The sequence below is a fragment of the Protopterus annectens genome, chromosome 5.part0 (assembly GCF_019279795.1).
Source record: "Protopterus annectens isolate FY-2018-M chromosome 5.part0, PAN1.0, whole genome shotgun sequence".
Taxonomy (NCBI): Eukaryota; Metazoa; Chordata; order Ceratodontiformes; family Protopteridae; genus Protopterus; species Protopterus annectens.
The window spans coordinates 1608153024-1608166511 of record NC_056735.1 but is presented as its reverse complement, the minus strand read 5'-3'; positions in this window follow the sequence as shown (position 1 = coordinate 1608166511).

The window sequence follows — 13488 nt, the reverse complement described above, 5'->3', positions numbered from 1 at the left end:
AGAATAGTGATTGGGATTGGGCTGTCATTTTATCGGTTTGACTGCTGTGGAGCAGTGTCTGAATAGCCACCAATATATAGCAGAGAATTTTTGTTTATTTTTGTCTGTTTGACATTTTTTTTGCAGGGGATGTCCTTATGGGCTGGTTGCCAATTTTCAGTGGGGGCCCAGGTAGAGGAGCTCCACATGCATGCAGGTGCATGGTGTAGCATTGCAATAAATTTAGGGGAAGCCTTATGGGAAGGTATTTGGGGAGGCTGGACTGTCTGTCAGTGGATGGCTTGGTATGTATGGGAGCACTGTGCTCAGGAGTGTTGTTGTGATATGCTCTTATGTTTGCTGATGGTGTCACTCATTTTTGTCTTCTCCTGTTTGTGTGTGGTACAGGCTTTAGGGGCCTTGTTGCCTTTCTCCTCTGAGGTGTGATCTGTGCTGTTATTTTGACAGGTTGTGGAGAGAAGGAACTCTGGTATGCATGGATAGGTGGTGCAGTGGAGAATGTTGTGGTCAGTGTGATGGTTTTGTTTCAGGTGCTGCAGGCTGCTGAGTTCTGGGGCATTGTGGACTGGAGACATTGGCCACATTGAGTATATGTGCCTGTTGGGGTTAACAGTAGATGTGAATGACATGCAGATTTTGATGTGGTGGATGGACCTGTAGACCCATTGGCATTTTGACTGGAGGATGGAAGATATTAATTCAAGTGGTGAGGCATGTCTGAGTATTAATTGGATTGGTGGCAGTTATACCCCACTGTGTGAATGTACCAGCTCTGAGATTGCCCTATATTGGGGAGGCTGGGTCTAGGCTGCACTGCAGCTATACTTGGACAGTGAGTGTTTATGTCACGGGTGATCTGCATGGCATTTCAATCATGCATCACTTGTATACCACATCGCAGCCAGTAGGCAAGTCAATCACTCCAGCCATGCCCATTCCTGCATGAAATGATGGGGGGGGGGGTTAATACAGTAAGTAAGGCTAATGTTTGAATTCAGTGTGTGAAAATAGTCGATCGGTGATAACCAAATTTACTAAACTGAAATAATTAAGAATCTAGATTTGCATTTGCCAATATTTTACATGTAATACTGCTATCCTAGGTGTTAATGACTGCATGCTGCTAGCAGGTAGAGTAAATTTTAAATGGCAAAATACCTGTTAAAATATCCAAAAGATGTTTTATCTTTTTAATCTGCTGAGTGATATGATTTATAACAATCTGAATAAAAAGGAAAGAGGAAGAATAAAAAAGGGAAGAAGTGTTTGTACCATACCTTGGTACAGATTTCTGCAGAACACCCAGACTGGGAAGTGGGTAGTTTGGATGACTGGGTTAAGGAAATGGACTGTTATCTGTTACAGCATCTTCTTTTGGAATGTGTGGTTCAGGGGGGTAAATGGTGGAATATTTTATGCTGGCGCTCTGATGGCTTTACTGAGAGGCTTTTGAGAAGGATAAAATATGATGGTTTATTTGTAATAGGTTTTTTATGGAATAGTGATTTGGTTCTGTGTACCACTGATATCAGTTAAATTATTAGTATAGTGCATACCTCTCAACTGTCCAGCTTTTCGCAGAATGTCCAGATTTTTGCCTCATATATTTAGTCTGTTCCTCATAAAATTTGTGGTTTTCTGGCAAATCACTATGGATTGAAGTCAGTAAATAAAGCTAGACATTTCAGTTTCAGGCTTTATATCCTTCAGAAAATGCATATTGACAGAAATCCTTATTCTAGCAGCTTTCCAAGTTTATCAGAGCAATATTTAAAATCTGTCCCTATTTTTAGACCTTTGTCCCCCATTATAAATGGCTTTGTCTAGATTTCTTGCACTGAGAGGTTGAGAGGTATGGAGTGTAGAGTGTGTGGCAGACTTTTCGATGTGGAGCTTCGAGGAACATAAACTTTGTGACACCTGCTGGGAAGCATTCCTCAGGATGGCATCTACCTGAGAGGTATGGGTATGTTATGGAGGTATTTTCTTCACTGGTAAGCATATTAAGTTTCATTGCAGTGTACATGTTTCTGTTACAGTTGTTTGTAGAACAAAGCAGCACAGGGGAGAAGCTGCCACGGTCACATTTTCTAACAGATTGTAGTTTGTTTCAACTTTTAATTTGGGTAAGAATGATTGTGCGAGTTTATTGCTGTAGTACTTTCGTGCAGAAATGTCCCCAAGACTGTTTGAAGAAATAAGTTAACCCATGTAGTGCTGTACAGGTTTTGTACAGAAATTGCGAGGTGACCCAGGTATTTTGATCTTTAAATTATCCCTCATACCCAGTGTTTAGTTGTAACATACTCCAACTGAAAGTTCAATTTGCGTTCTACATTTTAATAGGTGTCTTAAATGTAGTGGTTTAGTTATTGCTGTTGGTGGCATAAGGCAGTTTATTACTGCAGTAAGTTCTTTCACTGGAAGTGAAAGGATTTTATGTGTATATGGCAGGGGTGCTTGGTAGCACACAATGTTAAGAAATTTTTGGCTTATGTGTGTGCATAGAATTTACAGTTTTTCTTTTCTTTTGCAGATGGGGAAGTGCAGAGTGGGCATCAGGCAGTGGCTTGAAAGAAGTGGATTTGAAATGTGACACATTCTGATAGGATGGAAGTTCCTGCTGCTGGAATGTTGCACAATGAGGGCGTAAGTAATCACCTTATTAGGTGCTTAAGAGTCTGCGTGGTTTATGAGTAGCGGGAGTGCAGATGAGGATGAGGTTGGGTCACATTTCGTAGGCACAGTAGATGGGGTTGACCTACTTTAGGAGTTAGCAGTGTTCTCCATTGGAGTAGGTAGTAATGAGAGAGGCTTTAAGATGATATGAAGGGTAGACAGAGCATTGCAAGGTATGCATGTGTGTGGGGGATGTGTGAGGAACTGGTTTCCATTGTTTAAGTAGACATATGATTGTCCAAGCAAGGCATTGTTTCGGGGGTTGCTAGTGGAAGCAGGCCATGGTTTGAGTTACCAGATGTGAAAGTTTAAAAAAAATTGAGAGGTGATATTTTGGGATAAGGTTGGATTAGGGATATCATAGAGCTCATTGAGCTCCAAAATTTTGCATATTGTGGGAAATATGGTTTTAGCTTGTTGGAAGACAGGATGGAATGATGTCTAGAGCAGGAATGTGCAGGATGGATGAACATTTGTAGGAGGGATGTTACTGTGTGGATTTAGTTGCAGTCTGCCTGACATTGAGGTTTAGTAGAAGAAGTGGGGGGAAATGGGTGTCACTCTCTTACTTTGGACACAATAGAAGAGTCTGTGTGGGTTATGTTCAAGCAGCTTTATTTTATACAAACACATCACGATAGAAATTTACTGACTTTAACTTAAGTAACTTCGATACAAACTAACTACTGCAAAAGTAACTTTGATACAAACTAACTACTGCAATCATGCATGCTCTCCCTCTGGTAGCTGTCTCAAAATGGCACTAGGAATAGCACATGTCTAGCATTTATACATGCATGCAGTCTTTAACATGCTTCTTAAAGACACATCATACATCACATGTGCACTCTGATCTACATCCTCCCTCTTTGAGAAAATAGATTATACAATCTTATGAATTTATTTGACATGCAGAAATCACAGGTGATTCTTTGTCATGAATTTATACAAGATTAAATACACACACACACACACACACACACACACACACACACATATATATATATATATATATATATATATATATATATATATATACAGTCAAGTCCACGTTGCTGCGCATTTCATACTTGGTTTAGATATTTGTCCATAACATGTGACATAAAACTGGGAATTAGATTTAGCAGTTGGAACAGTCTCTTCACAATGTTCGATCTTTAGAGTTTTTGGAACATCTTCAGGAATGGAATCAGAGGTTTGAACAAACTCTGGGATGGAAACAACATTTGGTTCACCCTGAGATTCAGAACCTACATCACAGAAACAATGTTGTGGTGATGATGATGATGATTCTGGTACAGGAAAAAGATATCTACAGTTCCTCTGATACTGTACACCATCAGATTCTATAAGGTAGGACCTTGGCTTGGAACAAATGCCCGTAATCTGACCAATCTGGTTGAAACCTTTCACTGTTTGTATTCTTACTGGTTCTTCTTCCCTCAACGGATGAAGTAATCTGCTCGATTTGTCGTAACTGGACTTCTGGATGGTACGCTTCTTAGATAATTGAGCTTTGATGGTTTTATTGTTCTTAGTTATAGGCCTTAATAAACTGGAACTTATAGGTAGCATAGTTCTAGTTTGCCTGGAAAGAAGTCTTTAAGCAGGTGGGCCAAGAATATCATCACGAGGTATGTTTCTGAGATTAAGCAAATTAAGAATATATCTGTGTTATCACGCTTTGACCTTTCAAGTAATTGCTTTGCACTCTGCACTGCACGTTCAGCTAGACCATTTGACTGCGGATATTCAGGACCGCTAGTGACATGTTCAAAGTCTCATTCTCTTGTAAATTTCTAAAATGACTGACTAGTAAATTGAGTACCATTGTCAGAAATAACTTTGTGTGGACTACCATGGACTGAGAAATGATGTTTCAACTTAAAGCAGTGGAAGTTAGATTAGTGCAGTAAACTCTCAGATAACTGGATCTCAAGCAACCAGAAAAAAAATTTGAAGAAATGCAGTAAAATTTTCATGTGTTACACTTTCTGCACTCCCCCCCCACACACAGAAACATACCTTATGTTTTTAGAGTTTTAGAGTTTTAAAAAGGAAGATAGGAATAAACTCCCTCTCTCCCCAACCTAAGAACAAGTCAAACCAAACAAATAGTATAGAGTACAGTATTAATCAGGCCTATTTTAAAAGTAACTCTCAAGCAACCAGAAACTACAGTTATCCGGTATTTGCCAATCCCCACGGGTGCCAGTTAACTGAGAGTTTACTGTAGATCAATCTCAAACCAATTTGAATAAGAATCTACCAGTACTAAATAGTGTTGATTATTCCACTCAAAGATATTTGTTGCAACAGTTGATTAAGGTAGTTCAGGAAATGGACTTAGCTGAAGTGGTTCTCTTTGCAAATGTGATTTAGTACTATTGCATACTTAACAAAAAGAAAGTACTTTATCAATGTCTTTCGGTAATGAAAGCCAAAATACCATTTCTCTCACTCTTCTCTTAGTGGATGAGGAACCTGGGTGATCATGATGCAAAATCTGAATAAATTCTTGTTGTAAGAAAGCAGGAACAACAATTTTAGGACCCTTGAAAATAATGCAATCTTTCATCAACATTTCATCTCTGTAAGGAAAATAGGTTTGCACTTCAGGTGGTACACTAGATTGCTTTGACAGCCATCCAACATTAATGTAGTGATTGAGCTTTTGCAAAATTGGATCAGTCTTTGTGTGATCTCTTAACTCATCGAGTCTAGTGGTAGAAAAATTACTCACTGCCATCATGTCAAAGTCAAAATTCTCATGCTTCAAGATGTTCTGTCATATTTCTTGGTGATCTTTTGTATAGACCATTTTGAAATTGTACTTTTGCAATTTGAGCATCATTCTTTGTAATCTTACTGGAGCAGAATGCATAGGATTCTTTAGAATAGTAACTAGAGGTTGATGATCTGTTTCAATTTGAATAGCTAGTCCATAAATATAATCATGAAACTTGGAACGTACAAGCTCTATTGCCAAAAGTTATTTTTCAATTTGAGCATATTGCATTTCAGTTTGGATAAGTGTAGAAGTAAAACTGCATCAAGACCAAATTTTGAAGAATCACAGGAAAGATTGACTGGTTTGTTCACATCATAGTATCTCAATTTTAGGTGGGGTAGCAATTTCCTGCTTAAGGTCTTCAAATGCCTTCTGGTGCTGTTCTAACCATGACCATGCAACATGTTTGCTTGTTAGGTCTCTTAAAGGTGCTGTCAGCTCACTGAAATCTAGTATAAACTTGCCTAAATAGTTGACCATGCCTAGGAATCACTCTAGAGCTTGAACATTGTCTGATACTGACATCTCAAGAATAGCTGCTTGCTTGGTCGGGTCTCATCTTAAGCCTGTACTGTTAAATAAATGACCTACATACATAAATTCTGGCAGTCTGAATTTGCACTTCAGAGGACTGAGCTTCAAGTTTACTTCACATGCTCTGTCTAGAACTCTCTTTAGATTTCTGTCATGCTGAGCTTCACCATTGCTTCCAAACAATAAATCTACTATTATGGTACAAGTATAACCCGAAAAAAATGTGTTCCATTGCAGGCTGAAAGACTTCACTTGCAGAATTTATTCCAAATGGCATCCTTAGGAATCTGTATCTGCCAAACGGAGTACCAAAAGTGGTTAGAAATGAGGATTTGAGATTAAGCATCACTTGCCAAAATGAACTCTTTGCATCCAAAACAGAAAAAGCAGTGGCATTCGGTATTAGAGCTGTGACATCTTCGACTGTGCATATTGGATGATACATTCTCTTCAATGCTTTGTTCAAATCTCTTGGGTCAATACATATTCTGATTTCATCTGAGCCTTTTTTGTGAGCTGCCACCATGGACAATACCCATTCAGCATACTCTGAGAAAATAAAACATATTCATTCTCAAACTATCTCTTAGACCCAATAAAGACTGTACTGGTCTTCAGACTACATAGTATAACAAGTTGTAACAGCTCTTGGCCAAATAACATGAAAGCATCACTGAGTCTTTGGTGTGAATTTCTTCACCTCCATAAGCAACAAGATTCTCACTACTGACCACATTGAGTTGTTCATTAGTGCTCACTATAGCAAATGTGTCTGCTGACATAACATTACACTTTGAACCAGTGTCCTGTTTTAAGCTCTGTGGATTTACCATTGATCCGGACAGTACAAAACACTTAGCTCTTTGCCAATAATTTCACTACATCAACTCTTTCACTAACTACTGATACACCATCTATAGTGGATATAAAATGTTTACACATGCCTGTTAAAATGCCAGGTTTTTGTGATATATAAAAAAATGAGACCACAATAAATCATTTCAAAACTTTTCCCACCTTTAATGTGACCTATAACCTGTACAATTCAATTGAAAAACAAACAAATCTGTTAGGGGAAAAATATAAAAATAAAAAACGTACAATACACTGGTTGCATAAGTGTGCACACCCTTAAATTAATACTTTGTTGTGTGTGCACATGCTTAAACTAATACTTTGTTGAAGCACCTTTTGATTTAATTACAGCATTCAGTCTTCTTGAGTAGGAGTCTATCAGCATGGCACATCTTGACTTGACAATATTTGCCCACTCTTCTTTGCAAAAGTGCTCCAAATTTTTCAGATTGTGAGGGCATCTCTTGTGCACACCCCTCTTCAGGTCTCCCCACAGATTTTCTATTGGATGTAGGTCTGGGCTCTGGCTTGGCCATTCCAAAACTTTATTTTTCTTCTGGTGAAGCCATTCTTTTGTTGATTTGGATGTATGCTTGTGGTCATTGTCATGTTGAAAGGTGAAATTCCTCTTCATCTTCAGCTTTCCAGCAGACACCTGAAGGTTTTGAGCCAAAAGTGACTGGTATTTGTAACTGTTCATAATTCCCTCCATCTTGACTAAAGCCCTAGTTCCAGCTGAAGAAAAGAAACCCAAAAGCCACCATCATACTTCACCATGGGGATGGTGTTCTTCTGGTTATACAAAGTGTTATTTTTGCGCCAAACATACATTTTGGAATTTTGGCCAAAAAGTTCAACCTTGGTCTCATCAGACCATAACACATTTTCCCACATGCTTTTGGAAGACTTGATATATTGTTTTGCAAATTTTAGCTGGGCCTGGATGTTTTTCTGTGTAAGAAAAGGCTTCCGTCCTGCAACCCTACTCCATAGTCCAGACATATGGAGAATATGGGAGATTGTTGTCACATTTAGCACACAACTTGTACTTGCCAGAAATTCCTGCAGCTCCTTTAGTGTTGCTATAGGTCACTTAGCAGCCTCAATGACCTGTTTTTATCTTGTCTTTTCATCAATTGTGGAGGGATGTCCAGTTCTTTGCAATGTCACTGCTGTCCCATATTTTATCTACTTTTTGATGACTGTCTTCACTGTGTTCCATGGTACAGCCAATGCTGTGGACATTTTTTTGTACCCTTCTCCTGACTGATTCCTTTAAAAAATGAGAACCCTTTGATGCTTTGTAAGCTCTCTGCGAACCATGGTTTTTACTGTAGTGGGCAACTGAGTAAATGTCAGGAAAATCCTACTAGGACAGCTGAACTTTATTTGGGGTTAATCAGACTCTCTTTAATTGATGACAGGTGTGTACCCAAGAAGATTGGATGCCGTAATTTAATCAAAATGTACTTAAACAAAGTATTAGTTTAAGGGTGTGCACACAGAATAAAGTATTAGTTTAAGGGTGTGCACACTTATGCAACCAGCATATTGTATGTTTTTTATTTTTTATATTTTTTTCCCCTTAGAGATTTGCTTGTTTTTCAATTGAATTGTACAGGTCATAGGTCACATTAAAGGTGGGAAAAGTTTTGAAATAATTTATTATGATCTCGTTTTTTATATCACAAAAACCTGGGATTTTAACAGGGGGTATGTAAACTTTTTATATCCACTGTACATAGAATGCTGACTGCTTCGGCTGTACTTGATAAACTTGCTTTTTGTGTGATCTTTCTTTATAACTGTGTGAGGTTTACTTTATTTTCAAAACTTTTGGAAATGGTTCCATTTTTTTCACTTGTGACATTGCTGACCAAATGGGCATCCGCGGTGATGGAGCGGTTAGCGTTGCCACTTCAAAGCAAGAAGTTCTCTGGTTCAATCCTTGGTTGGGGTGCCTTCTGTGCAGAGTCTACATGTCCTCCCTGTGGTCACATGAGTTTCCTCCGGGTGCTCCAGTTTCCTCCTACATCCCAAAGACATGCTGTAGGTGGATTGGACAGTCTAAATTGGCCCTAGGCATGAGTGTGTGCATGTGTGTGATTTCTGTGGAAAGTTGGGTGCTGGGCTGGCAACTCAACACCATAAAACTCCACTGCCAGTCATGAGCGGACAAGTGATCTGCAGTGGCAACCCCTAACCAGGAAAAGCCAGAAGAAGAAGAAGACATTGCTGACCAAATGCTATGCATTTCTCTCTTTTAGATTCATGATTTCTGCCACAATTGTGACAATTAACAATAAAGCTAGATTTGGGCTTTGCTGATTCACACTTGTACTGCACTGAGCATGCTCCTTTAACTGAACTGGTCTGAACTTGCTGGAAAGCTACAAGGTTTCCCTTATGAGCCAGCAGGTGTAGTGGTTGCCATGTGCTTAGGCCTACTTCTATTTGCCATGTGTAACATGCTATCTACATTTGCTCTGGAGACTACTGAAACCATGCTCCTGACACTTGTAAACATACTTTTGTGTTTTTCTGTCACTTCCTGGATTTGAGAAATCTCTCGGCTTTACTCAATGTTAAATCACTGTCACAAAGCAAATTCCTCACAGCAGTACTATTAATATCACACACGAGTCTTGTCCTTTATTAACTCATCTTTTAAGTCACCAAACTGACAAGTTTTAGCTTTGTTTCTCAGGTCAATTATATAAGCTGCAAAATTTTCCCCTGGTTTCTGATCTCTTGTGTAAAACAAATGCCTCTCTAATGTAATATTTGTTTGGGGGTTACACATTTTCTGAACATGCACTTCAAACACTTGGGGGTCTTCCCTTGATTAAGCCTGTGCAACAATATTACAACTTTCACCTTTTCCTTCATATACTGCTGGTGCATACACAAATGAACGCTCTCTTTCTATGGCCTCTGACCCTACTAGGTTTAGTAAAATGAATGCCCTGGTGCTTGCATCTTTGTCTGCATAGGCTGCTTGTATAAAAATATCATACTCTTGCTCAAATATTCTCTAATTCTTTGCAATATTTTGATCAAATACAAGGGGTAAGGGTTTTTAAAATCTGTCTGCCATATTAACACATACCACTGAAGGGTTTTGCAAATAAGCACAAACATATACACATACACATGTGCCCAAACTTTATGCCAGTATTTGTAACTTTGCACTTCTGAAATGATGCTTTTGGGCTTTTGAAATCATGCAATTAGGGTTATTCTGCAAAACAACTCTCCGGAGCACTGTAATCTTCTAGAAATTACTGTATTGCAAGAAATCACCTCTTATCAGTATAAGAAACATTTCAAATAACTGTATGAGGCTCTGTGCAACTGGATTTTGTGAAATAAGTCTCTAGGGCATTGCAATACTCTTGAAATTATTATTCTGCTAAAGTAATTTATCATCATTTTAAAAAGCATTTCAAATAACCGTTCAATGAGAATAAAGTGGGGAATAGAAGCTCTAAGTCAATAACATCTCGAAGTAATTGCACTTTGCGAATAAACTGTATACAACACACTGAAATTTCCCCAAAATGGCAGTACCTCTCTAGGTAACTCTCTACAGTGCAAGAAACACTCTGCAATGGCAACACCTTGCAAATAGGCACATCCAGCACAAGAAACTTTTCGAAATGGCCATATGTTTACTGTACCTCACAAAATAGTTGAACTTTGCACACAAGAAACTTTTTGAAATACACACACAGAAATAAGCACACTCTGCAAGCACTTTTACACACTTTGAGATACTTCAAATAACTTTAGTTATGCCCATGATACGATATGAAGACATAGTTATGCCAAAACATGCAGTCGCTTTGCTTTATTTTATGCTTAGCGTGCCCTTTTTTGCCCTTATTACATTTGTTTTGCTCATTTCATCTCTTTTCATGCCCATTGGACATTTCTTATGCTTGTTTTACTCTAAACATGCCTGTTTTTCCACAAACACATTCATTTTGCTTTAAACATACTTGTTTTGCTTTAAACATACTTGTTTTGCTTTTCTGTTAATCATTTCATCATATACTTTTGTTTTAATCATTTTCCTTCATTAATAACGCTTTTGTGCCTTCTGCTTGTTTAATAATGTGGTTTGTACCCTTGTAATGCCCTGTTTTATCTTTCTTATAAAATAAGCAGCTTATGCGATTTTTCATTACCTTTGATTCTTTTCTGTCTCTTTTTGTGCTAGCTTCTTTTTATTTTACCTTCACTGTCATCTCTGCATCTCATGGCTCCGAATATTATTCTCTGCAATCCCTGTTCTGACACCATGTCTCTCTCCTATTTTGGACACAGTAGAAGAGTCTGCAAGGGTTATGTTCAAGCAACTTTATTTTATACAAACACATCATGATTGAAGTTTACTGACTTTAACTTAAGTAACTTATATACAAACTAACTCCTGCGATCATGCATGCTCTCTCTCTCTCTCTCTCTCTCTCTCTCTCTGGCTGCTCTATCTCAAAATCCACTAGGAATAGCATGTGACTAGCATTTATATGTGCACGCACAGTCTTTGACATGCTTCTTAAAGACACAGCACACATCACATGTACACTCTGATCTACAATGGGTAGTTTTCATTTGGACAATAGGACTGTGGTATGAGCCCCTGCTGTTGTCAAGCAAGATGTCAGGTTGGTTTAGAATGATTATTTGTGGTATAGGATTTTGGGGCAGCATTTGATAGAAAAGGTATAGGTTAGGGCATTACAGGATTTTGTTAAATTGTGTTTAGGCTTGGGTACAAGGTAAGGTACTTTAGTTGGTTAAGGCAGATTTAGTTCTGATTAGTATGGTTATGCAGGTGACAGGATTAGGTGATTTTACTAATTCTGAGACCAGGTGGTCATATTTTCAAGGGTTGGGGGTTAGATTTCATAGTGTGAAGATTGACAGGCTATAGCTTTTGACAAGAATTCCTGTGTGGGTTGGCAATGGTAGCTGGAGGTTCTTTGAGTTACCTTCTGTGGGATATTCTATTTAGGGATATTTTGAATTCTTTGTGAGGGCAGTGCGTGGGTCAGTGAATGCTATTTTTGTCATTGGATGTTTTGGTTTCTAAAATTGGGTTTCATTTGTTGGATGGTGTTGTGCTTTCTAGTGGTGGTGCATTTGGTAAATAATGACCTGAGTATAATTACAAATGTTTTACAAGGACATGGTTATTTGGCGTTAGATTTGGATCATTGGTTTTAATTTCAGCTGCATATGCAATTGGTTGCTTTGGGAATTTATATAATACATCTTTGTGATATGATGACAGGGATTCAGTTTGGTGCAGTGAGGTTGGAGTACATTGAATGATGTTTGGCTTCAATCTTTTTTATGTACAGTTTGTTTTTTTTTTTGGAAGGTTCTGTTGGAAATTTTTGGTATGAAGGAGGGAGAACAGCCAGCTGGTGGACAGAGAAGAGGGGTGGGCTTATCCCGCTTCTGTTCCCCTTTTGATGCTGGATGTTCATTTCAATGAATTGAGAAATGCAAGTGAGTTGTTGGACACTGCTTGATAATTAAAATAAATGAGTGGAGGTAAGGATGCTGCTTATTTGGTTGGATGTTTAATTCGACAAATGGGGAATGAAAGTGAGCGATGGAATGCTGCTCGATAAGTAAAATATGCAACAAAGTAAGGATGCTGCTTATTTGGTCAGGGTTAGTGAGATCATGCTGGCCTAGTTAATAGCTTTATGGATGTTCATGCTGTGATTAATAAATTAAAATATTGGTCAAAGTTATGGTTATGGAAGTTTAATAAAGTTCGTCAAAAGTCATTTGATGTGGTGTGTTTATTGAAGGGGACCAGGACAAATGAGGTTTGGTAACAAACCAGTTTGTCCAGGGACATCTTCAGGTGGGAGGTTAAGTAGAAATAGCAATGGGATTAAGAGGGTAGGGGAAGAAAGTTAGTTGGAAGGGATGAAAGTGTTAAATGGGAAAGTAGGTTGATTGGGAGGAAATGAAGTAAGTGTAGGGAGGGACTTAATGGGTTTTATATGAGGTAACTGGGTAAGGGATCACATTTTGGTGTGTACTTGCTACCCCCACTCCCACCCTGTTTTTTGGAACATTGAGAATTGTGTAGTTATAAGTTTAGGTAGGCGGAGAAGAGGGGCAGGTTTGTCCCTCTTCTGTTCCCCCACTAATGCTGGATGTTCATTTCAATAAATTGGGAAATGAACGTGAGTTGTTGGACGCTGCTTGATAAGTACAATAAGTGAGTGGAGGTAAGGATGCTGATTATTTGGTTGGATATTTAATTCAACAAGTGGGAATGAAAGTGAGCGATGGGACACTGCTTGATAAGTGAAATAAGTGAGCGAGGGTAAGGACGGTGTTTATTTAGTCAGGATGAGCAAAGTCACACTGCCCTAGTTAACAGTTATATGGATGTTTATGCTGTGATTAATACATTAAAATATTGGTCAAAGTTATGGTTATGGAAGTTTAATGTTTAAGTTTAAGGTTATCAAATGTCATTTGGCGTGATGTGTGTTTATTGAAGGGGACCAAGACAAGTCTAGTTAACACACCTCTCACTGTCTTGCTTAATTGCACAGCAGAACTCCAGTCCGCTAATGATTGGCAGTAGATTT